The sequence below is a fragment of the Ailuropoda melanoleuca genome, chromosome 12, assembly GCF_002007445.2.
Source record: "Ailuropoda melanoleuca isolate Jingjing chromosome 12, ASM200744v2, whole genome shotgun sequence".
Lineage (NCBI taxonomy): Eukaryota > Metazoa > Chordata > Mammalia > Carnivora > Ursidae > Ailuropoda > Ailuropoda melanoleuca.
Window position 1 is genome coordinate 73,774,400 of NC_048229.1, and position 26,991 is coordinate 73,801,390.

Genomic DNA, 26,991 nt, shown 5'->3' on the forward strand with positions numbered 1-26,991 from the left:
CGTTGGCCTGGACACATGTCTTGCTGGTGAGGATCCCCTCCTATGTTCTACTGAGGCACCTCTGTACATGTTTTAATCTTTGCCTTCACAACGATAAATGTGTGGCATTACTCTATTGCCCAAAGCCAGAGACTGCTTTTTTTCATGTTAGAGATTCCTTGAATGAGGCCTCAGGATCTGCCCTAGAAGGTGTTCTGTAAATGTATCTCTGCTCTTTTCCTTTCCTCTCTCTTCCTTGGCTCTTTGCAAAGAGCCTAGGCACCTCCAGACCTAGGCTGGGAGAGTAGGGCTCTCAGACCCTAATGGGAAGATGAGTTCAGCTCGGGGAACTACCTAGTGGGGAGGAGCAGATGGAGGAGGAGAGGGGAGAGAAGGGACTTGTGCATTTCACAGTTTCTGCAGAGGACTGTGAATTCTCCACTTCTAAGCAAAATGGCAAAAGGGAATATAGGTCTTCAAACAAGTGATTTATTCTGTATCAGAAACGCATTTACCTGGCCTATTTTGCTAAACAGAAAAACCTCAGGTTCACTTAGTAAAACTCAATCTGAATATTTCTATCCTTTATTTCCATACAGATTAGCTTCATATGGCCTCAAGTATAAACACCACCGATTGGCTTGCGGGTTCTATTGGGGGAAGAGGCAGCGTGGAAGGGAGATCATCGCTATTTTAAGTTTCTTCATGGTTCAGCAGGCAGCTGCTAAGAGTTCTAAAGGAGCAAACAAAATAAGAAAAGTTTATTGATTAGTTTACAAATAACTGTTGTATAAGAAAAGGTACTGAATGGCAGGCTGGCTTACTGATGGCTTACTTCTTGTGGCCTTTTTCATTCTGTGGCCTTGGGAGCAGCTTCGAGGGGGAAATAAAAGAAGCAAAGCAAATGTGTTGTCTGGATAAATAAGAGTTTGCTCCAGGGTAAAAATAAATAAATAAACAGGATCCTTTATTTTTTGCTGATTTGGAAGGAGACTGACGTATGCCTACTCTTCCTCATCTCTTCATGAAAAAATCTTTTAAAATGTCTTCTTCCTCCTCTGGCCAACACGATAAAGCTTGAGATGCTGGACTCCAGGGCACAGGTGACAAGCTTTCATATGGTCTCCTCCAGTCACTGAGTGGTTTTAGAAAAAAAGCGAAAGCATCAAATCCATGCTTGTTCCTGGGCTTACAGCTGAGAGATATTGACCTGGAGACAGAAGTCATTTTGGTGGCGGGGAGGAGAGGGGTTGTGGCCCTGGAAAAAATAAATACAGGAACAACACCAGGATCTCAACCTGCTCTGCCCTGCTTCGTCTTTGTGAGACCTTGGCAAGGTGTTGGCCAGTTGGGGGGATTAACTGAAATAAAGCGCCTGAAAGCCTTGGGCCAGGTAAGCTCCCGGGCAATGCTGCAGTCAGTGCCATGATTAGATTTTGGTCACGTGAAACTTCTAGTGAGATCAGAGGGTAGTGTGCAAGAGAGGTGGCTACAATGTAAGCCAGGCAGAGAGGCAGGGATCTTCCAAGCCCCAAGAAGAAGTTTGGTCCCGGGTCCACAGACTGGTGTATCCCAAATGTGGTGGGGGTAGAATGTGTCAGATTCTACACAGAACCCTGACCCAGCACTAAGGAACCCTGGGACACAGAGACAGTGTTCTTGCCATTTCAACCCCCCTTCAAACCTTCTGTTTATGCTACAAAGAAAGTCCCCGTGACATTGGTCGATCATCAACACTTCCTGAGCATTTGCTAATTTCTCTTTTTAACAGAGTCCCAGGACCCCAGGTACAGCACCTACACAGCCAATTGTCACTGGCTATAATATAACTTTACCTTTTGCTGACACTGCATTTATTTTCCAGAGCACCTTCTTTTTCTGGACAGTGATTGTTTTCAGTCATGTTAGTGATAAATATATTTATTTTAAAAGAAGTCTTTGAAAGTTTTTAAAAAGTGGACTGCCTTAGGCACTCTCATACATTGCTGGTGGAAATGTGAATGGGTGCAAGTCTTGTAGAGAGTACTTTGACAATATTTTAACAGAATGACATTTGCAGTTAGCTTTTGACCTAGCAATTTCACTTCTAGGAATTTACCCTGAAGATATAGCACCAAGAATAAGAAAATACATGTACACAAGTTTATTCATTGCAGCATTGTTCGCAATTGCAAACACTGGAAATAACTTAAATGCTCATATACCGGAGATGGTTGAACCAAGTCCGGGACATCCGTACAGAGTCGAGAAAAATGTTACAGTAAAAAATACTGAGGATGAGTTCTATTAACTGATAGGGAGTGATTTCCAGAATTACTTTAAGTGAAAAAACTCAAAGTACAAAGAATATCTATAATATGCTACCTTTTGCGTAAGAAGGAAAAGAAAACGAGAAAAGTATACATGTATCCTTCTAAATACAGGAAGGGTAAATCATAACCCAGTGACCTTGGTTATGTGCAGGGGTAGGTGGAAAAGGTTTGGGAAGGATAGAAAGGTTGGAGGTGTGGGATCAGGAATGGGAGAGGGGTATTTCTCTGAGGGCATCTTTCCGTAGAACAAGAACATTTGTAAGCATGTTAATATTTCACATAAAAAAAAATCAACAGGGATAATGGAAAAACATTAAAATAGAATACAAACAGTAATAGGTGAACTAACTCTATATATACTGAATAACATGACCATACAGGAAGGAGAATAAAGAATGAGCCCAAATAACTTAAATACAGTATCCGGATGATATCCTGCAGACTAAAGACAAAAATAGCTGTACGTAAATATTGACATCTAGTTAGTGGGTTTGTTCTTCACAGTAATATGGATTAGCAATTCTGAAACCACTCTTTGTGAATTTTAAGCTTGATGAAATAAGTAAATATATTGTGGGTAATGGGATCACAGTCTCTCATGGTCAAAGAGGAAAGAAAAAAATGTGGAAAGGACCAAATCAGCATGAACCCTGGGTGTTAGATTGGAATTCAAGGTATTAATGTGAATTCATGATTTATAATATAGATGGACAAACATAAATATAGGTAGATAATGAGGTATAGATGTGGAGGTTTATGGGTCCGTTTTTGTGGGTATATGTATACACACGTATCATACTTCTGTTTTGTAGCTCTGTTCACTGAGAGCATCTGGAAGCAATGACATATCCATAACAATGAGCTACTTGTTATCCAGATCTTAGTTTCCAAAGTCATTATCCTCCAAAAGAATCCAGGGCTCCTTGGAGAAAGGTCTGATTTCAGAGCCTGACCTGGAAAAGCCTAATGATATGAGCGTGGAATAGCTCATCAAGTCAGAAAGTAAGGATGTGCTAGAAGAAATATGGGTACATATCAAAAGGACATAGGAGCCAGCTTGAAGGGGCCCTCCCTAGCCAAATCTGGGGCAATTTGAGTATCAGAATAAATAGGGCTAGCAACAGATTATAACTCAGTAAATGATATAGGAACATGTGAATCCATACTGATATTAAGCAAATACATAAATATATAAATAATGTATTGGAATGGATAATACAGCGGGTGTAAAGGGAGAACTTACAATTCCTTCTAATAAAATGTCAACTAACAGAAAAAAATAAAGGAATCACCATTTGGCATATCTCATCGAAATAATTGATTCAGACAAAATTCATCAATCAGGCTTAAACTAGTAAATCAAGCTTTGATAAGAAACAGGATATTTACCAAGTCACAAAGTACCTCCCACAGGATATCTATTAATGATAGAGAACAAGGATAATTTTACAGTGGGGAAACCCAGTAAACCCCACCTTAAATGGTGGTGAATTTAGCACCACCAGTAGTGGAACCAATTGGCATTGTGCGCCTCTTGATATTATGCCCTGCCCAAAATGCATTGACTGAATCAACACAAACTGAGGGACATTCTACAAAATAACTGGCCTGGACTCTTTAACTATTTCAAGCTCAGGAATGACAAAGACCAAGGAATTGCTGCAGATTGAAGATTAAAGAAACGTGACAAGTAAATGCAATATTTTATCCTTTACTGATCCTAAAACAGAAAGTATGCATACACAGACACTTTACATCAATGATATTAAATTCTTAACTTTGACACCTGCTGTGTGGTTATATGAGAATGCCCTTAATTTTAAGAAACACGCACCCATGTCTACAACATATTCTCAGTAGCTCAGAAAAGAAAGTTTACCTATACATATATACACATGCATACATACATGTATATATATAAATAGATCAGAAAAGAAATTTTATATGAGAATTTCTGTAAACTTTTTGTAACTATTTCAAAATAAGTAAAAAAAAAAGTGAGTCTATTAAGTAAATAAAGTAAAACTCAAGACGAGAGCAGTAAGATGATCAAAGTTGGGGAAAGACTAGGGCTGATGATGAAGACCCAATAAAGGGCCCATGATCTATATGGGCAACAAGCCCCAAGGATGTATGAAATCCCCACCCTTATCCCTATGCCAAACATAATCCAAGAACCTAGTGCAGCTTGAGCAGCCATCTGAACATCAGGAAAAAAGCAGAAGGAGCCCAGACTTCTTTTCTGAAGGGGTGGCCTCATGCCTCCCAGTTGGGAGGGGAGAGGATGGATAGGTGGTGTTTTAAGGCCTTGACTAGGCAGTAGTTACATAGGAATGTTCCCGCAAGAAAACAAGGTTCCTCAGCCCAAAGCCAGACACTGGCTTTAGGGGATTACAGGTAAACTTTAATTTGAGTTGCTCAGTAACACAAAGCAGCCAGGATCAGGGCACTCTGAACAGAGCAGAACAGAGGACTCTCACACAGGGAGAAAGGTATTTCTTCTAGAGAAACCATGTGTTCACAGATGCAGTGATTTGTCCTATGTAGTTTAGCAGAAGAAAGCCATTATGTTTGAATGAAGGGAACATAATGTAGTGGGATGTCAGAAAGTCCTGAATTCTAAACTCAATTCTACTACTTAGTGGATTTTCCCTCCTCCTTGAACTTTTTATTCATTTGTAAAATGGTGACTTAAAAAAAAAAATCCTGCTTCACAGGGTTGCTTTGGTGATTCAAGGTCATTTATTCAATACATATTTATTGAGCGCTTATTATGTGCCAGACACCATTCTGGGGAATATAATGTCACCAAAACCAGGTCCATACCTCTGTGAAGCTTATATACTAGGGCCATGTTGGAGCGCAACGTGAGAAAAATCAGAAAGGCCAGGTGGCTGGACCCCAATGAGTATGTGGGGGAATCAGAGAGTCCAGGCCAGGCCGGCAGGGGCTCCAGGCTTTAGGAGCAAGGTAGGGAGTATGGGCAGTTAAGAGCAGTATCAAGCTGTTGGAAGGCGCTAAGTGAGGGGAAATCACACTCTGATTGGCACCTTGGCTGCTGTGTGCAGAAACAAATGTGGGGACAGAGCAGAGTGGAACAGGGGTATCAGTAAGAAGCATGGTAGTACTTCCAGCACGAAATAACAGCTGGGGTGATGAGGATGGAAACAGTCAGAAAATGCTTCCTTAAAGACCCAGAGAGTAAATATTTTAGGCAAAATCGAGGCCAAAAGGCAGACTTGAGAATAATAGGTACATATTTATGTAAGCACTTAAATTCATTGCATTAAAATAAATAAATAAAAGTCACTCTTAGCTCAAGGGCCAAATAAAACAAAGCAAAAACTAGGCAGCTGGCTGGACCTTCCGGGCTGTGGTTTGTTAAGCCCCGTGTAGGGGATGATAAAGGGAAAAGACTGGCTTTATAAGACTGAGATGACACGTTTATTTGTGTGGTGGGTCAGGGTTTGGGAAGAACTTCATGCCTCTCTAGTAGTGGCAAGTGCCTTTCCAAGTCCCTGCTGCCTAGCATGATCAGAAGATGTCCTAGAGTGATGTACCAGGATACAGATATCTGTATCCTGGTACAGCTCATTTTCTTCTTTTCATAAAATGGATTTCTGGAGATTACCTGGGAGGTGAGAGACTCTCTCTTTGCATTTTTGGGCATAGGACCACAGCCCTATTGACATTCAGGTAGATTTGGAGTTCCACTACTGTATTTGCATTGGGGATGCCTGTGAACTTGCCCCTGCCCCTGACATAGATATTCTATGGCCCAGAAAAACCCAGTACATTGACATTTATTAAAAGGACGAGGGAAAGGATGAGAGGGACCAACCCAGTTGCCACCTGATTATCTACTGTGAAGCTGAAAGACCTGTAACTACCACAAATAAAAGCTGGTCCCTGGCTCAGCCAGCAGTGAGAAGTCCACCGGAGCTCTCCATACAGAAATATCTAATCCACAGGGATTAATACAGCACATTTCCACTTTCTTCTAAAGTCCACTGTCCTGAAGTTGAAAATTGGCTACTTTTTGTCTGCTGGGCACCATTTGCACATAAATATAAAGGAGAATATGATAAAGAACAGGACTTGAATAACTATAATACACCAGATAAAAAGACTTCTTCCTTCCAGTTAAATCTTACAGTTTACTATATTATATCACATATTATATTTGTTATATATACTATATACTGCTTTTGTACTATATATTCATACATGTTCCATGCAAACATATATTAATTTGTATATATACACACATTCAGATCATAAAAACAATGTTAACTACAGAAAGTTTTGAAAACTTACATTAAGAGGGAAAGATGTTCACTGAATTCTGATAATTACTAATAACTTTTCAGTGTTTTATTCGAGTCTTCCAAATTTTGATTTTTTTTTTAAATTTCAGAGTGGGGCAAGCTTCTGTTGTTATTAATGTACCTTTGACCAGAAGGTTTTAAAAAGAAATCTTGTTTTCTGCTTTATTGCTTCACCTAATATTTTAGCAGTAGCATTTTCCATGGCGTTGAGGACTTTGCAAAAGCCTTTCTGATACCTGCAATGACCAGTAGGTTTAATATTTAGCAATGAAACCAAACTGCAAAGTGGATTGAAAAGGTGCTTTCAGCATTCCCTTTATATAATAATTTTTCTCTTCATAAATATCGTTGTGGTTTCCTACCATTGTCTTCAGCATAAACCTAGAGAGTCAAATATCTCAAATCTTCCCAAGGCCAGCTTGCCATCAGAAATCTCTGATTTCAGGCCTCAAGGTGGGAGCCTGGGTGTTAGCCCTCCTCTACCTTCACCATTCCTGAATATTTGTATTTTGGGGGAAGAGCTTTGTTAAATTAATTGGTGTACAAACTTTATTCCTTTGCTAAATAAATGTATTCCCTTTATTGAGTTGCCTTTTAATTTAACTTCACATTTTTTTACACAGCTCTTCAGAAGGAGTTACTGCTTTTTCATATCCCCAGTCTTTGGGTGCTAATTAATCTATCACTTTAAGTTATCTACAGCTCTGCTCTTATTCTTAAAAGTAACTTAGCTGTCTGTTTCAAGTTGTAACCACATCAATGATGATGGTGGTGACAATGATGATGACATAGTCCTTGGGGGATATACAAAAGGAAACTCTGAGGAGTGGGGCCAAATTGTTCTGGAGATTCCAGGACGTGTCTCCTGGCGAGTCTCCCGCTGACACCCCCTCCCCAGTCTGTGGGGACAGATTTGGGCTTGTGTGGCATTTGAATGCTCTTGATCTGCCCTTATGTAATAACTATGACTCATGGTACAGTATGAGTCACCCAAACCCGCGCCTGGGGCACCTCCGCCAGGCCTGTGGAGCTTCCCACCTGCCTTGATCCCTGTCTGAATAGGGATAGCATGACTCAGCGCCAGGGAAGGGTGGTTCTCCACAACTGGCTGGTGTCCTCAGCTCCAGGAAGCTTCGGGCTGGCGGTGCAGCAGCTGAGAGGAAGGCCATGCTCCCCACGTCAGCAGTGCCCCTTCAAAGGAGCCCCACACAGGAAGGGACAGCCCTGGCCAGCCAGCCTCCACCAGCCGGGTGCCGGTGTAGACAGGAAACACAAGGGCACTGCATCTGTTTAGATCTTCAGTGCACTCTGCTTCTCCTCCTGGCCTCTGGGCAGTCAGCGGGGCATGGCTAATAATAAGACGCTAATGCTTTCTGAACACTTACCATTGGCCAGGCCAATATCCTACAAGTCACCTCACGTCTGTTAACACATTGAATCCTCACAATAAGACCATGAGGTAACTACAAAGGCAGAAGGAAATGTAGATAAAATTGAATGTCCTTATAACCTGCAGCCCAATGACAAATACTTGAGATAGGCAGTATAACATTCCCTCAGGATCCTGAGTCTTCTTTAGCATATGAAAGTCCTTTGGGAACTTTCCTTACCTTTACCTCCCCCAACTTCCAAGTATATAATTGGCCACCCCTCACAACCCTGCGGCAGCAGCTCTTTCTGCCCACAGGTCCTGTCCCCGTACTTTAATAAAACTACCTTTTTGCACCAAAGACATCTCAAGAATTCTTTCTTGGGGCTCCAAACGGCTCTGGACCCCACCAACATACCAACACTACTCCAAAAATCCCCATCACTACCAATATGCCCATTTGACAAATGTGGGAACTAAGGCCCAGCAGGAAAAAGTGATTTGCTCAAGTTCACACAACTGGGTAAGAGGTCGATCTAAACTCTGAATCCCATCTCCAGAGCTTTCTCTCTTAACCAGTAGACTGGTCTTCTTAACCTGTAAAGTACACATGAATCACCCAGGGATCTTGTTAAAATGAAGATTCTGATTCACCAGGTTTAGGGTGGGGCCTGACACTCCGTATTTCCAACAAGCTTTGCAGGTAAGAGAGATGTTGCTGGTCCCTGGACCACATTTTGAGTAACAAGGCTCTATATTATAATATTTTCATTATGCCTTGGGCAATTCTCAGTTGGAAAATATTTTCTTGCTTCATCCCTTCATTTGTTTACCCATACATTATACATCCATACATCCAGCCAACATCCACTGAATCCTCACGGTGAGTCCGGCACAGAGAATATGAAAATGGACATGTCTCCATGGCAAACAGAGAAAGTCCGTTTAACAGAGACAAAACCTCCACCACACACACAATTATAATAGAACATGATAAGGTCTAAAACAGAATGGTGATATTCTGTAGCATGGTACACAAAAGAAAGGCTAACAGTGAGTCAGGGAAAGCACCCCTAAATATGGCATGAGGAAATCCAGGTAAGACAAGCCAGGTGTGATGTGTTCATGGGCTGGGGAGGACTGGGATTCAGCGGAAGGTAAGCCACTATCTGAATTTCCAGCCCATCACAAAGGGTAGGTAGAAAGGGAGAAGAGACTCAAAGAATAGGCAATGAACAGATCTTCTCTTTGCTAAAGACCCATCCCTGTACTTCTTGGCTGTTTTTTGTGTCTTTGTTTATCCCATCCTTTCCACCGAGACTGTTCTCATCCAAACAACTCATCTCAACAATTGGTCACATCAAGTTCCGGTCCAAATGTCATGCCTCCATTCTTTCCCCAGTGCTCTTGACCTTCGTGTAAATGAGCAGGAACTCTTCCTCATGGTAGCTCGCTTAGCTCTTATTTTGTGTCAGACAACTTGGTAAGACCTTTGTGTGGACTACATCATTTAATATTCTAAACAACTCTGAAATACACGAAAAGTTATTTTATTTTGTAAATGACAGAACTGAGGTGCTGAGTAATTAAGTTCTACGAGACCATCCAGCTGCAAAGTACAATAGCTGTATTAGAAGGCAGGCAGCTTCTTACCTGCTAGGCAGCAGGGCCCCATAGTGGCTAAACCTGTCTATCACCATTATACTCATTCACCCTCTTGACTGTGAGACCGCTTTGCAGAATGTAAGCATTCCCTTAACTAAGTTGTAAGAGCCTTGCTGAAAATGCTCTGGCAAGAAAGAACAGGTTTGTGTGACAGGAGCTCTGGGGGGAGGTAAATAAGAGTGGAGAATTAGGCTGGAGTGGCAGATGGGGCCAGGAGAGGAGCAAAGATTCACAAGTTTAGTATGACTGCAGTTGAGACTTCCCCAGGAAAAGGCCTAACAGACCCAACACTGTGGCCTTGAGAGGTGCTGAAGAATTCATCATCAAAATGGCTCATAAACAGAGACCATCTGACTTGTTGCTGCAATGGGAAGCTGCCCACCTGTGGCAAAGCAACAGGAAAGACCCTGTCCAGTCTCCTGGCCATGGAAGTTACCAGAAGAGAAGAAGAGAGCCATGCCACTAGTAAAAGAAATCAAAGCCATGGGTCATTTTTTCTACACTCTACACAGCAGGGTCTCCCCAGCACCTAAAAGGAACCACCAATATTAACTTGCATATCTGAGGGGAACAAATCATATTACTGCTTCCCTAAAATAATGCACTCTAGTGCAACATTTCTCCAAGTGTGATCCCTAAACACGCAACATCAGCATCACCTGGGAATTTATTAAAATGCAAATTCTTGGGCCCTGCTCCAGACCGACTGAGTCAGAAACTTGAGAGGTAAGGCTCAGCTACGTGTTTTAACAAGCCCTCCAGATGATTCTGATAGAGGCTCAAGTTTGAGAAGCACTGTTTCATTAATTAGGTAGGGGGCCCTGGTGTCAGCCATCTCAGCCATCTGAGGTTGCCACTTAGTAGCTGTTACCTTGCTTCTTGCTACTTAGACTTTTTGAACCTCAGTTTCTACACCTGTACAAAGGAATAATACATAATAATCATCTCAGAGTTCTTGGGGAGTGACTGTAGTAACCCAGGTAAAGCATCTGGCATGATGCTTTGCATATGGCAGGCAGTGAAAATTAGTGGTAGTTTTAATGGCGCTGGTTTTATAATATGGATATAATAATAACATGGAGGGCTTGAGGGTGCTTATTTGTACCTTTATTTTATTTTTTTAATTTTAATTTTATTTTATTATTATATTATGTTAGTCACCATACAGTACATCCCCGGATTCCGATGCAAAGTTCGATGCTTCATTAGTTGCGTATAACACCCAGTGCACCATGCAATACGTGCCCTCCTTACCACCCATCACCAGCTTATTTGTACCTTTATGTAATTTGGCAGTTTGGAAAACTTCTCAGGGGTCTCTCCTTCAACTGCTTGTAAATTCTCCTTCAAACTCTTTTGAAAATCACTATCTCGGGGTGCCTGGGTGGCACAGCGGTTAAGCGTCTGCCTTCGGCTCAGGGTGTGATCCCAGCATTATGGGATCGAGCCCCACATCAGGCTCCTCCGCTATGAGCCTGCTTCTTCCTCTCCTGCTCCCCTGCTTGTGTTCCCTCTCTCGCTGGCTGTCTCTATCTCTGTCAAATAAATAAATAAAAAATCTTTTAAAAAAATGACTCTTAGGGGTGCCTGCATGGCTCAGTCAGTTAACTGTGTGACTTTGGCTCAGGTCGTGATCTCAGGGTCCTGGGATTGAGCTACAAGTCTGGCTCCATGCTCAGTGGGAAGTCTGCCTCTTTATCTCCCTCTTCCTCTGCTCCTCCCCTACTCATGCTTGCGCTCTCACTCTCTCTCAAATAAATAAAATCTTTTTTTAAAAAAATCACTATCTTAATAATAGTAAAAACAATTTTTAAAATTATTTTTATTTTTAAATTATTTTTTTAAATAATATTAGGTAAGAAATGTCATAAGCAAATACAACAGCCTTTATAAGGAACTATAGCATGGCATGACAGGGAGTGCAAAGGGTAGATGGGCCTTTGTATAATAGCCTAGAAATTCTGATTTTTATTCTGTAGGGGGTGACTCTTTTTACATGTCTAATTTTTTTTTCATTATGGAAATATCCAAACCCTCTGACACAGAACAGTATAATGAACCATTGCATACCTATAACTCAGCTTTAACAAATATGAACATGTGGCAAATCTCCTCTTCACACTGGAACTCCTTGCTGGATTATTTTAAAGCAAATTTTAGGTACTTGTCATGTCATTTTTTTCCCAGTTTTACTGAGAAATAATTGACATACATCACTGTATAAGTTTAAGGCATGCAGCTTGATGTTCAATTTACACATATTGTGCAATGATTATCACAATAACCACCTTTTCACGTAGATACAGTAAAAAAAAAAAGGACAGAAAGGGGAACAAGAGTTTCCTTGTGAGGAAAAGGTATTCATCACCTAATCTCTAAATGTTTCAGTATGAATCTCCAATAGATAGATAAGGACTATATATTTTAAAACATTACTACATACTATTACTTCATACTTTCAGTGTAGCCTGATACTCTGGTCCAAAGCTTGAGGGTCTTTTTGGAAAACAGGCTTGGGGTGGAGAGACTGGTAAGTAGGACACAATAAGGACCTGAGGATGGGTATCCTCAGAAGTAGAAGTAAAGGAAGGTTCCCTAAACACTCTTTGTGGAGAAGGGATCACTCATTTTACCTGGTGAGTCCTCTCACGTTTACAGTACACAGTCCAAAGTAGCCCTGGAGAGGCTTTCCTTGCTGTGATAGCAGACTAACCTGTAGTAAACAGAACTCTCCCCAAGAATGACTAGAAAACCTAAATACAACCAAAAAGTTATCAAGGCAGCCAAAACAACTGGGGCCAAGGTCCAAAGTGAAGAAAAACTCACTGAGGCTAGTACAACACTCTATACAGTATGTTCATTCAGGACATTTACCAATGTCTAAGAATCCTGGGCATAGAGAGTAAGAAGCCAAATTGTGACAGATTCTGAGCAGCAAAGGTGCTTAACAGAGTTTTTCAGAGTCTTATGGGGTAAGAAAGAGAGAAAGTGAAGATTAGACTTCTTAGGTAGCCAACACTTGAGGGGCCAAAATCTTACAAAGAGAAGCAGAGAGGAAAAGCCTAAAGGTCTGAGCTATGACTCCCCAGGAGGCATTCACCTATTCTTAAACTAGAAAGACCAAGAAATAGCAAGCAGTAATCTGAAGAGGCAAACAGAGCTTTCAGGTATTTTGTGGTCCTGGGGAGATGAAATTTGGAGTTCAGTTTCCAACAAAGAGGCTGAGCAAAGGTAACACACCACCAATCTCTCTGTCAGGACTCTGAGGGAAATACACTCTTTATGTAACACAAAGAGCAAACAGACTCGATCTTTCCCAGGTTGAATCCCAAGCTTGAAACAACTCAGTCCTACTCTAAGTACCTACCAGAAGCTGAAGGCTCATCTACACTTTCTATAATTTTTCAAATACAATGTTTGTGTCTAATGCTCAATAAAAAATTATCAGCAAGAACAAGAAATAGGACTAAAAAATGAGTCCAAAAAATGAACAAAAGGAGCAGAATAAAGATGGGGTAAACACTGAAGCTGTCAGATTTTTATTTTTATTTTTTTTAAGGATTTTATTTATTTATTTGACAGAGACAGCCAGCGAGAGAGGGAACACAAGCAGGGGGAGTGGGAGAGGAAGAAGCAGGCTCATAGCGGAGGAGCCTGATGTGGGGCTCGACCCCATAATGCCGGGATCACGCCCTGAGCCGAAGGCAGACTCTTAACCGCTGTGCCACCCAGGCGCCCCTGAAGCTGTCAGATTTTTAAGATGACCATGACAAGATAAAAAATTTCACAGGACAAAAGATTTTAGAAAGAATACAATGGAAATGCTAAAACTGAAAAATATGATGGCTAAAATTAAGAACTCAGGAAATAAGTTTATCAACAATTTAGACACAGAGGAAGAGAGTGACTGGAAGAAACAAGAAGTTAGCTAAAACCATCTGGGCTGAAATGTGGATAGTATAAAGGATGAAAACTACCTAAAAAGCAGAAGAGAACTATGAGGCATGGGAAATAGGTCTAATATATGTGCAACTGGAGACCAAAAGGGAAGGGGAAGACAGAAAGAGGAAAAAGAAATATAGGAAGAGACAAGAGTTATGAGTTTTCCAAAAGTGATGAAAGACTTTAAGCCATAATATAAAATTTAAAAAAACCCTTACCAAACCCAAGGAAGATACATACAAAGAAAAATTAAACAAGGCATATCATAGCAAAACTATTTCAAAAATCCAAACATAAAGAGACCTCAACAAAATACTAAAGTCAAATCCAGCAGATTAAAAGGATTACACACCATGACCAAGTGGGATTTATCCCAAGAATGCAAGGATGGTTTGAAAGTGGAAATCAATCAATGTAACACACTATGTTTATAGAATAAGGGGAGAAAAAAAGCCCAAGATCATCTCAGTTGATACAGAAAAAGTATTTGACAAAATCGAACACCATTCATTATAAAAATACTAAACAATCTAAGAAGAAAAATGAATTCCTTCAACTAGGAAAGGGTGACTATGACAAACTCACAGCTAGCCTCATACATAAGAGTGAGAGACTGAAAGCTTCCCCCCTAAGACCAGGAACAAGACAAGGTTGTCTGTGCTCACCACTTTTATTCAACATTGTACTGGAAGTTCTAACCAGGGCAAATAGGCAAGAAAAGAAAAAGGCATCCAATTGGAAAGAAAGAAATAGAAAAGAAATATCTCTATTTGTAGATGACATCATCTTATATATAGAAAATCCCAAAGAAGCCACCAAGAAACTGTTAGAACCAACAAATTCAGCAAAATTGCAGAAAACAAAATCAATATAAAGGATCAGTTGTACTCGTACATGCTAGTAATAAGCAATCCAAGAATGAAATTACGAAAACAATTTCATTTATGATATCAACAAACACAAAGAAAAATATTTTAAAGCCTGCAGAGATAAAGAGACATTATCTTCAGACCATCATAGCAGACTTCTCAACTGAGAAGATGGAATCTGAAAGATGGTGAGATGACACTATTTAAAAAATAGCAAGAAGTGGCATCTGGATGACTCAGTTGGTTTACTGTCTGACACTTGGCTTTGGCTCAGGTTATGATCTTGGGGTCATGGGCTTGAGCCCAGCATCGGGCTCCATATTCAGTGTGGAGTCTGCTTGAGACTCTCTCTCCCTCTCCTTCTGCCCTCCCCACCACTCTCTCTCTTTAATAAATAAATAAATCTTTTAAAAAATAGCAAGAAAATAATGGCTAACCTTCAATCCTTTCCCAAGCAAGAATATCTTTAAAATGTAAAGCAGGGGCGCCTGGGTGGCACAGCGGTTAAGCGTCTGCCTTCAGCTCAGGGCGTGATCCTGGCGTTATGGGTTCAAGCCCCACATCAGGCTCCTATGCTATGAGCCTGCTTCTTCCTCTCCCACTCCCCCTGCTTGTGTTCCCTCTCTCGCTAGCTGTCTCTATCTCTGTCAAATAAATAAATAAAATCTTTAAAAAAAAAATGTAAAGCAAAAAAATTAAGACATTTCCAGAAAATGCATACTGAGAAAATTCACCATTAGCAGAACAATTGCAAGGAGTGTTTCAGGTAGAAGAAATATAAACCTAGATGGAAGATCAGAAATGCATATAGGAGTAAAAAACAATGGAAAGGGTAAGTACACACATCATTCTCAAATAATATTAACTGTATAAAATGACAGTAATGTCTTGTGTCAATTAACATAAATGACGACAGTAACACATCACGTGTGAGAGAATAAATGGAGTTAAAGCATTCAAACTTCTTCATGCTTTCTGCGAATTGATAAATTCTACTTATTTATATTAGACTCTAATCAGTAAATGATGAATGCTTTAATCTCTTATGTGATCACTAAGGGAAAAATAATGTATAATTAACAAGCCTATAGGAATAGATAATTGAGAAATGTCTGATTAACCCAAAAGGAGGGAAGAAAGAAAAAAGAGAATAAACAGGTAAGAAGAATGAAAAACCAATTGCAGAAAAGCAAATCAAAACTCAGATATAAATGTAATGTAATTACATATCAGTAATTGCATTAAATATAAATGGAATGGATTTTCAAGCATCTAAATTAAAATATAAAGATTGTCAAACCAGAAAAATATTTCATGCTACTTATAAGAGATAGAGCTATGAGGAGTCATTAAATATTGAAAGTAAAAGGATGAAAAAGATGTTGGTAATATATTAATTTTCCCCAAATTGACCTATAGATTCAATGTAATCCCAGTCAAAATCCCAACAGAGATTATGGAGATTAACAAGCTGAATCTGTAATTTATATGGAAATATAAAGGGCCCAAAATAGTCAGAACAACCCTAACAAAGAACAAAGCTAAAGATTTATTCTACAAGACATCCAGACTAATCCTAAATATATAATAATTAAAACTACAGAGTTATTGATAAAAGGATAAGAAAATGGATCCATGAAACATAATAGTTAGAAACAGAGTCACATATATATGGTCAATTGATTTATTATATTATTATGTTATATAAAATAATAGTGTAGTGGAGCAAATTATAGTTTGTTAATAAATGGCACTGGATCAATTAATCAAAAAAGTGAAATTCTGATTCTCACCTCACACTGTATATAAATATTAATTCCAGGTGGATTGTCAGACTACATGTAAAAAAAACAGTGAAGTTTCTAGAATATATAAAAAAGCATATCTTCATGATCTTAAGATAAGAAAGTACTAAACTGGATAGACATATCAATAACCTTAGAGAAAATAATTGATAAATTGACTTTCTTTAAAATAAAGAATGTCTGTTCATCCAAAGACACCATTAACTTAGTGAAAGGATAAGACATGGAGTGGCATAATAGCAGATAGACAGGTAGACAGATTAAATAGGAGATAGGCAGGTAGTTACATAGGCAGATGATCGATATATAACCACCAAAGAGCTCTTACCCAGAATATATCATGAAATTCTATAAATCAAAAAAGACTGAAAACCCAATAGAAAAGTGGGCAAAAGACTTGAACAGGCATTTTACAAAAGCGGTAACCAAATGGATAATATGCATATGAACAGACGTTCAGTTCCATTAGTCATCAGAGAAATGCAAACTAAAACCACAATGATATAGCACTACATGTCAAAAAGAATGGCTAAAATGAAAAAAAAATGTAATGGACAGTGTCAAAGTGTGCAAAGATGTCATGCTATTAGAACTCACCTGCACTGTTAGTGGGAGAGTCAGCTAATACAACCACTTTGGGAAACTGGCTGCATCTCCTCAGGCCATATACTTCTATGATGGAGCAATTCTGCTCCTGTTTATAAACCCAAGGGAATGTACGTGTGCAAGAGACAGTGATGAGAGGGTCCATGGGATCACTACATAAAAGCTAACCCTGGAAAAAAATCCAAGTGCCCATTAAGAATAGAACAGACAAATACATCATGGTATATACTTTCAAATTAATCACAGATAATAGTGAAAACAAATAATTTCTGCTATGCCTATCAAGAGAGTTGAATTTCAAATATTCAGCAAAAAAAAAAAAGAATAGGCAAATGTGCATCCCATATAATATTGGTTAGATAAATTTCAAAAACAAGTGACACTGAACTATCATTAAAGAAATCAGGACATTGGTGACCTTTGGGAAGGAGGTCACTGACGGAGACATAACGAGGCTTCTAGGGAACTAACGAATGTCTTTTTTCTGATCTGGGTTATGAGCCCATGGTTATATTCTTTTGTTTAAAAGTCTTTCAGCTGTGCATACACGATCTTTGTACTTTTCAGAATATATAATATACTTCAATAAAACATCTTTTCCATGGCTCTGAGATACCAGTGATATGTACCTGGTGAACCTGTATGAAATAAAAAAGGTTTGAAAAATTATTCTGATGTGTCCACAACATGTGTCTGGTAAGCTTAATGTGAATCCTAAAATTTTGCTCATCCCCTCTAGGTAGAAGGTGGTATGTGTTGGTGCGAATGGGCTGCCAGTGCTGGGACAGTGGTTAGGTCTATGATGGGGCAACAGCACCATGCTCAAAGAGTCCTGGGGCCAAGATATGGTCCATCATTGTCAAGAGTCCTGCGGTGTCACATGTTTACCCTGCCCTTTTGCTAAGTGACTCACGGTTTAGAAACGGAAACTCTCAGATGCAAGCTTGAGTCTGAGCCAAAGGTATTCACAGCTACAGGAAACAAATAGCTACAGGAAATTAAATTCACTTTCCCCCCCACAAGTTTGGAGTTGGTAAGAGGTATCAAAGAATAACGAAGGTTCCCAAGGCAATGACCAGAAATACAAGAAGAGGGGAGCAGACATAGCCTTGTGCAGAGACCTTGGGTCAAAGGTAGCTATTACAGGGAGAGAATAACAATGATAAGATGGTCCTAACAACAAAGCAGCAAGAACACCTCCCGTTTATCACACCCCATCTGTGGGACGGAGCTGGCTAGGAAAACATCTTTATTTTCTTACAGGATTCTTACACTGCCCCCTCTGAGGTAGTATTGTCACATCTAGAGAGGAAAGGTGGAGGCACACTTGAGGAACTCTCATTTACATCATGCGATTCCCTTATGCCAGCTGGAGTCAAAGAACTGAAAAGAAATGGACTTGGTTTGAAGATGTGCTGTGGAATGTGCTAATTATGGTCGGATTTTTAGGGAGACCTCAAAATGCCACGAAGGATGTTGGTACCACTGTAGAGCAAGGTTTCTCAACCTCAGCACTACTGACTTTTGGGGCCAGATAGTCCTTTGTTTCAGGGCTGACCTATGCATTGTAGGACATTCAGCATCCCTAACCTCTACCCATCAGAGGCCAGCAGCACATCCACTTCCCTTCCCCCAGTGGTGACAAACAAAAATGTCTCCAAAAATATTACCAAATGTCCCATGAAGGGCAAAATCAACCCTCATTGCAAATTATTGCTCTACAGGAAGGGGAAAGACTGAGTTGGTGGATAGAAGGAAAAGCTTGGAGGTTTCAGGGAAAATGAAGTTTCACAAAAAATGAGAAATTATGACTTGCAGCCAGCTAGGAAGCTACACACAGGAGATGGGCTGGGATGTTTGGAGCAGAGAAATCTTTAAGATAAGGGTCTGGGTGCTGAGGCACTGAGAAAGAACATGAGTTGAGAACGGAAATCTGCAAAGCTTCTGTGTTCTGGTTGGATATAGAGGGGTTACAGTGTGATGCTGAAGGTAAGATCTGGGCCTCATAAACAAAGAACTTTGTTTTCTAAATTTACAAACGGACCAGGAGAAAAATCTCCCATCTCACACCAGCATGCTTGGAAATAAAGATGAATGGGGAAGGAGGTGGGAACCACTTTTTTAAAGAGTCTGCATTGTCTCTATCCCAGTAACTTCATCACTATGCTGCACATTCTGGTAATCAAGACTCACTCACAAACCAGTGATGTCCTCATGACTGAGGAAGTTGCTGGGTCAAGAGGATGCCTAGGGTTGAAGGAGGGCTGGGCACAAGACCAATGTTGTGCAGATACTTCTAGAGACATCAGTTGTCTCTAAGCCTTGGAGCAAGGGCTTGTAAAGGCCCACTGTGACCACTGGAGTTATCTACTAGAAGCATCTGCTTCTCTGCTCGAAGGCAAGAAAAGAGTCAAATTGTCTAGTGATATCTGTCATGGATAAGTTAACAGCTGGAGAAGCACTGTGCATGGTATACACCACCCAGATTTATGGTTCCTTAGACTATAAACCATTACAACTTTGATTGATTCAATAAACGAATGAATGAATGAATGAATCACAAGCTCATAAGCTTATTTTCATCAAAGAACCAGCTAGGATATGCTGAACTACAATGTCTTGCATACGTAAATATAATTTCAATAATTTACTTTCAGAACTGTTTATTCAAAAATCCATGCATTTTTTCCCCTTTCTACTGACTTTATAATGTGTTCTAGATCATGTGATAGGTCAAGGGTAAATATATACTGCGTGGAATTCATGGTTTTCTGTCAGAAGACACACAAGAATACAGATATATCAATAGGTAATTATAAAGTCTGGGACAAGTGCTCTGAAGAAATAGAATGGGATGCTGTAAGAATGGACGATGAGGATGAAGAAGGAAAAGGGATAGCCATGTGAAGAGTAAGAGAAGGAAGTACAGCCTGGATGGTATCTCTGCAGTGGTCATGGCATAGAGGAAGAGTGAGCAGGAGTGAGCGGGGTGTGCTTGCTGAAGTTCAGGAACAAGCTTGTGCAGGGCTCTACAGGTTCTGACTTGAGGCAGTGGGGGATGGACAATATGTTCCCTGAGGTCAGGAACCAAGTGCATTCTGTCAACTCCTCCGTCCCCCAGACATAGTATAATTCCTGGGACATAGTAGATACCCAGCACATATGTGATGAATGAAAATGAATGCATGAATGAGAAGGAAGGTGCTTTAATTTACTGTATGTCTACTATACTGGGTCCTTTTAAAATAACCTTATCTAACTTTCCAATTACCCTGTGATAAAGATATTATAGTCACTACATGAGAGAAAAAGCTGAGGACCCAGAGAGATTATGGAAATGCTCCAGAGTCAGTTAGCCAGTGAGTGGCAGAGCCAGGATTCAAATCCAGGCTCCGAGTGTGATTCTCTCCCGTTTTCCATCATGCACTATTATTGTACTTGGAACTGAAGATCAGAGGACTCTGCCACCACTACAGGGGATTTGACCCTTTGCATACTGGTTGCTTCCTTCACACCTCTGTGAAACAGGGATCATCCCTGCCCTGCTTATCTCATGGGATTAGCTTCAAGAACAAATAGAAAGAATTCGTGAGAAAGCTTCTTGACTTAATGGTAATCCTTAAAATTTGTTCAGGCTTTGTAGTTCGCTGTGATCTCACTTAGGTCAGTTTTGTTTTCAGTGTGCCAGGAGGTGAACAAAATCTGAAAATGTTTTCCATCTCTTGGGAAGTGGTTTTACTTTTACCTGAGTTTTGAAAGTCTATGGTGACACCAAGTGTAATGACTCACTTGGCAAGCTCTACTGTAGTCAGGGAAGCTCCTAATTCACACAAAACCCAGCTCCAGACATCAATTCAGACTTTGTCTCAGAGTCTCTGGCACGTCTCAGGTGACGACTGAAGATACTGCCTTCCACAAAGGACAGAAGAGGTGGGCTTTCCTTTGTGGTTGGAGCTCATGACAAATCCCAGCCTAAGATCTGGAAGCAGGCTCATGGTGAGGAGGAGGTAGTGAATCTTGATGCATGCAAACCCCAAACAGTTTCGCCAGCTGCACTCAGTGACTCATCCCTATTCAGCCACCCAAACATTGGTGAGAACCTGGTCTCAGAAAGGTATGTGGTTTATCTGGCTGCATAAACAAGGAAAACAGAGATATGACCCAAACCAGCATATCTGAGACTAGCCACGTCCACTTGAAGAATGTCTCTTCTCGTAGTGATCATCATTTTTCCTAGCTTCATTTAGCAGTTCTCATGGCTGAAGAGAAAAAGAAGAAATGGAAACTGCTTTCCGATAATCCAGTCAAGAGACTCATGGCAGAACTGGGCACCAAAGCATGACATTATAGCCAGAGGGGAGGACTTCGGCCAGTTATTTTCAAACTTTAGTGGATATAGTATTACCTCAGAGCTTGTTCATGAGGACCTTTTCTCAGTCCCGGCCCTTGAGTTTCTGATTTGCAAAGTAATTCTGCATTAGGCAGTTGCAAAATCCCACTTGGAGGAACACTCCTTGAAAATAAATCCTAGTCATCACTTGCTTACAGTTTGTTTCTGGTTTAGAACAGACTTATTCACTATGTCAGCTGACTTCAAGAGACTGTGAGGAGTTCAAAGAAAAAGACAAGGGGCTGACTAACACTTTCAATGTCCAGCAAATCACCAAGACGCAAGTACAGTCGAAGCTCTTTCCCCATCCCGGCTTCCTCAATTCTCATGCTTTTGTCCCTTCTTTCTTACAAATAGTTTGCTTCATTATCCTGGAGCAGAAGCACTATTGTGGCACATACTTTTTCTTCTTCTCATGTTTTAAACCTGAATGCAGTTGCAAAAAGCTACTACCTCGTGAAGAAATCATCTCTGTGAGGATCCCTTTTATTAGGGCACCTGTTTCCTGATCCATCAAACATGGTCACTGGGACAGAGACTGATTATACCAGAAAGTCCATCTGTTTCAGGTATGTCCCCTTTGCAAGACATGCAGAGACTCTTTGAACTTGGGTCTCTGAGAGCTCATCTGTCTAGAGAAACAAATCAACCTTAAAATTTTCGTGGCATAACTTCACAAAGAAGTTAATTTAAATGCCTCTACCATTATACTATTAAAGGTTGACATTTGATGTTGATTTTTAAAAAAAATTTTTTTTTAATTATCTCTACCCGCAACATGGGGCTAGAACTCATGACCCTGAGATCGAATCGCATACTCTACTGACTAAGCCAGCCAGATGTCCCTGATGCTCATTTTTGGTGGACAGGGTCTGTCATGTTAAGAAAGGTTCCTGCAATTCCTTTTTGAGGCAAACAAGTAATAGTTTTGTCATAAAAAATAAACAACTGAAAAATTAAAGATATTAAAACACTGCAAGGATATAAAACCTAGAAAAGAACAATGCCGCCCTAATAGCTACCAAAGCTTTCACTTGTTGGTCAAACATTTTGCCAGGTGTGGCTAGAGATGTGTCTGCTCTCATTCAGGTGAGGTCTTCTTCCCTCTCATCAGCAAGTTTCTGTGTCATGTAAGGATCTCTTTCGAATGCTCACATTGATCCATTTTATAGTGGCCATTTCCTGTGGCACCTGGCTGGCTCAGTTGGTAGAGCCTGTGACCCTTGATCTCAGGGTTGTGAGTTTGAGCCCCATGTTGGGGGTAGAGCTTACTTAAAAAAATAAAATCTTAAAATGGCCATTTCCTGGTGTCATAGGTAATGTTTTAACTGCAGAAACTGGCCAGCTTTCCCCAATTCCTATTCAGTCTATAAAGACCAGACAACATCTGCCTCCACCTTTTCATGTTTTCCCTAACATGCTGGTATTTGTGTCCTGCATGCACTCAAGCAATGCCAAAGGAGAGGATCAAGGTGTGATTTTTTTCTACTCTCAGCTGAGGATCTGTGGATTCCTTCTGCAAAATGCCTACTACAACTGCAATGAGAAGACACTTTCTTCCCTTTATGTTGGAAGATAAAAGTATTTCTCAGGTCAGGTTTCGCCTAGATTGCTCTCCATAAACTCCCCGTCACCTAGTTTCTCCAGCTGCAGGAGCTGGGGCTGAAAGCCCAGGGTTTGCAGCAGACACACTGGCATTGGGTGTGAACTAGGCAGCCACATGCAAACCAGGACAGCTATTGCTATGGTTCCCCATACTCTGCTTGCCAGAGTCCTAACCTGTCTCCACCTTGGGGCTGGGCTGCCAGGTGCCATGGTTGGCGCTGGCGCAAGAGGGAACCTGGGTGAGTGGAGCCGAATGAGAAAAGCAGGCTTCCTGGTACAATGGGAAGAACACTGGATTCAAATGCAGGCATGCATTTACTAGCTGGATGATATGCAATAAGTGAATTAATCTCTCTGCGTCTCAGTCTCCTCCCGCATATAAACTGGAACTAAGACTCTGCTGTGAGAATTAAATGAGATATTGTGCAAAATTTCTAGGCCAGGGCCTGGCTCATCTGAGGACCTCAAGAATGGACATTCCCTTATTGATTCATCTGGTTTACTGTAAATTGTTTCCCAGCCCATCAGCTACAATGAAGAGGTTAGAGCAAGGAAAGAAGCAGTCTGTCTAGTGACTAAATAATGAGACAATAATGGGCAAGAAGTAATGTAAAGTTAGGACTTAGCTAAGGAAAAACAATAGATATGATGACATATATTTACCTTTTCAGATAAGCATCCCCCACGTTCCCAATCGGCCCAGAAGGCTTTTTATTTGCTAATGGAGCAGCTCCAAAGCATGTGCCCTGGGAAATCACGATGTGCCTAATCATTTTAGCAATAATCTCTGAAAAATTGGCCATTACTGGAAGTGACCAACCATTTGGTTGTAACAGCCTGAAGCAAGATTATTAACAGCAAATGTGAAGATGATTATTTTAGCAAATTGGTAAATTCAGAACACAAAGGCCTCATGCCTGGCTGGAGTCTCCGGGAAATCATTTTATGGCCATAATAAATGTCTACTGCTTGAGATATAAAAGACATTTAAGTCAGTTTTCTTTGTGTTTGGGGCAGGGAAGGGCCCAGTCATGAGCAGGGATGGGTAGAGATATGTAGGTGGGGTGAGGTGAGCGGCTCTAATTTGGGGAGCCCATTTTTCCTATTTGCTGAACCAAAAAGAAGTCCTGTGGATTGTAAGAGTCAATGTGGGTATAACATGGTAATGACTCTCAGCAAAATCTTCTATCCATAAATTAGATATTTTTTGTTTGCAAGAGATAGGAAGTCCAACCCAAACTTATTAAAATAAAAAAGGAATATTTGGGCTCATTCAAATGAAAATTCCAAGAATAGGATTAGCTTCAGGCCTAGCTTGATCAAGGGGATAACATAGTGACTTTTCAGACTCAATTCTTCTTTATCAATTTCCTTACTTTCTTTCCTCTGCATTGAACCACTGAGGAGCGAGAGGGGGCAGATCTGCCCCTCTCCAGAGTCACAGTTGGCCAGCAATGGCCCAGAGGTCTGTAATTTGGATCTTGTTCTCATCCCCAAACAAATCACAGTGACTGGAAAATGCCATGCCCTAATTAGCCAGAAGTACAGCACAGAGCCATTCCTGGAGCTCAAGACATATACAGAGAGCAGGGGAGAAACTGGATCCTCTGAAGGACATTGGGGTGTATTAACCAAAAGAAGAAGTTTAGAAGGGAGACAGATGCCCCCTAAAAAACAAAAGTCTGCTAAAGTGTGAAAATTAACCCCTCGATAAAAAAAGACACTGTACCCTTAAAAAAAAACTATAATCTTGAGGTGACGGACTGATGGCATGTGGAGGAGGAAGAACTCTTCAGCAAAAATTCCAGCAGTTGTTCTTAATGCCTTCAGTCACAAAAAGAGGCAAGATAGGGAAAAGTGACTTGTGCAAAGAGCATTTTTATCAACACTGGACCTCAGAGTTTCTGAGTTGCTGTTCAACCCTGTGCCGTTCGCACCTTATTACTACTGACCCTGAGAGCTCGCAAGCCGGCCTGTACGCGGCCCTGGTCTCCGTCTGGCAGGCTTCCTCACAGAAGGAGCCTAATATACAAACACGCAGAGAAGGAGCAGCAAGGCCCAGGAAGCAAATACCACCACACTTGCTCCTCTTCCCTCCCTTGGGCACACACACACCACCACACACTATGTCCAGATGTCACTCCTATGGGTCTCAAACTCACCCTCTAGAAGGCTTCCAGGAAGACCCCACTGATCACTCATAGATGATCCCTGAGGCAAAACCCGTTTGTCACTCCTCTAGTGGGTTCCACTATCCCACTGCTATCCTGTCCCAATGAAATCCTTCACGAGAGGTCTCTACAGCATGACACCGCGTGAAGGCTGTAGTTTCACAGCCAGATAGATCTCTGTGCAAATATCAGAGGCAGTCCCTGAGGCAAGGATTTTGGAGATAGTACTGGGGGGTAATTCCTGGACAGGCTGGCAGGAGAGTAGGGAGGGGAGGCAGGGAAGGAAAGGCAGCAAGTAGAATAATAAAAATCAGTTATCAAGTGAGGGACCACTGTAGGTAACTGGGGCTCACTCCCCCTGGACCTTGGAGCTTGTGTAGAATGGAAAGCAGCACTAGAGTTCTCCTGCTGGGAGTGAGAGGCAAAGGGCCCTTCCCTGTAGGTGAGTTGCGGGAGGGAGGCCGGTGCCAGCAGCTGATGGTTAGGTTAGTGCACACACAAAATGTATAGAGGCAGAGCCCTGACGTCCTCTGTTATTCCCCACAATTCACAGGCTTTATGAAACTGGAAATGCACCCTATTTTTCTGAGCTTCCTTTTCCCACTTATCAGATGAGGAAAGCAACTCCTAATCCACAGGGTTATGCTAGAGCTTAACTGGCTAATGGTTGCTGAGCATCTGGCATTTGGGGGACACCCAGACAGTGCTAGTTATTTCCCCTTTGCCACGTACTTTGGCAATTCCAGAAGAGAAACTGGATTTACAGGACTTCTAGCAGAAGGGCAGAACACATTCTCCAAGCCAGGACAGAGCAGCCATGTATGGCGAAATAGCTCCCAGTGGATTCCTTGCTTCAAACACAAACAAGAATGGACGGCACTCTCTCGGTCAAAATCAGTGTGAGGTGCTTCATTTATTTAATTGGATTTAATCTTCTTTCTGTTTAATAAATACTAGAAGCAGACAATTAAGCAAAATGGTGAAAGCATTTATCAAACTGAAAGAAGAATCAAGCTCAGGGTTGAAGCCAGATTCCAGAGACATGGGGAAGGGGAGAGGTGGGGTGAGAGCCAAGAAGAAGAATCACGTGTGCTGCCCCTTGCCACTGAGAACAGTCAGCATCTCTCCATACTGTCCTCTATCATCTGTTAAAACCCAGACTTTGGCATCCCTGTTGATTCTCACGCTTCCATAATGTTGCACAAACATTTCCCTCTGCCTAAAATTCCTTCGTTCTACTTTTCTATGTGCCAAACTTTAGCTGACCCTTCAAGATGCAGATTTCTCTTGCTGCAGTGACCTTGCAAGTCTCCTGGGCTTCTGGAACCACGGCACCCTTTGCACATCACTGTGGAAGAGAAGGCAACAAACAGTGGTAGTGCAGTACGATCACCCTGGTCTCCTCCCTTGCGCCTGCTGTGAGGAGACAGGAATTCATGAACATGGAACACTGAGCACCACCAACAGTATGGGCTCCCGGAGCTGCTGAGGGGCTGACGTCCCTGTGGATTCATGTGGCAAGGGCCATTTCTGGGAGATGATGGACTAGAGAGGAGACTTGAGAAGGACCAGACAGGCTGTGGACAGGAGGGAGGGTGAGCTGAGTGCCAGAGGTGGGAGTGGAGAGGTACGCAGTTGCAGAGTGGGGAGGGAGTGCAATGGGAAGTTAATGGGGAAAATGGGGCACAGTCAATGGATGAACAGTCAAGCTTTTTCCCCACAGCAATGTTATCAGAAGACCTGAAAAAAAGGGATTTTAGAGATACTAACCTTTCCAGGGTGGGCCAGGGTGACTGCATGAAGACAAATGAGCTATGGCACCAGTGCAGCGAATCACAGGTATGAGTTACAGGCGCTCCTGTGCAGGAGAAGGCACCTGCACGTTGAATAATCAAAGTGACCAGCGTGCATCAAGGATGTTCTACCAGCTAGGCACAATTCTGTGTTCTT

The 26,991-nt window shown here is 41.3% G+C and overlaps 1 long non-coding RNA gene across 1 annotated transcript in view; it reads right to left on the reverse strand.

Moving 5' to 3' along the window:
- Positions 1 to 241: 241 nt before the first annotated feature.
- LOC117795274 overlaps positions 242 to 26,991 on the reverse strand; it is a 64,533-nt gene continuing 37,783 nt past the window's right edge. Inside the window, exon 3 of the long non-coding RNA XR_004619190.1 lies at positions 242 to 712. This is a non-coding gene — a long non-coding RNA (uncharacterized LOC117795274). The remainder of the gene's footprint in view (positions 713 to 26,991) is intronic.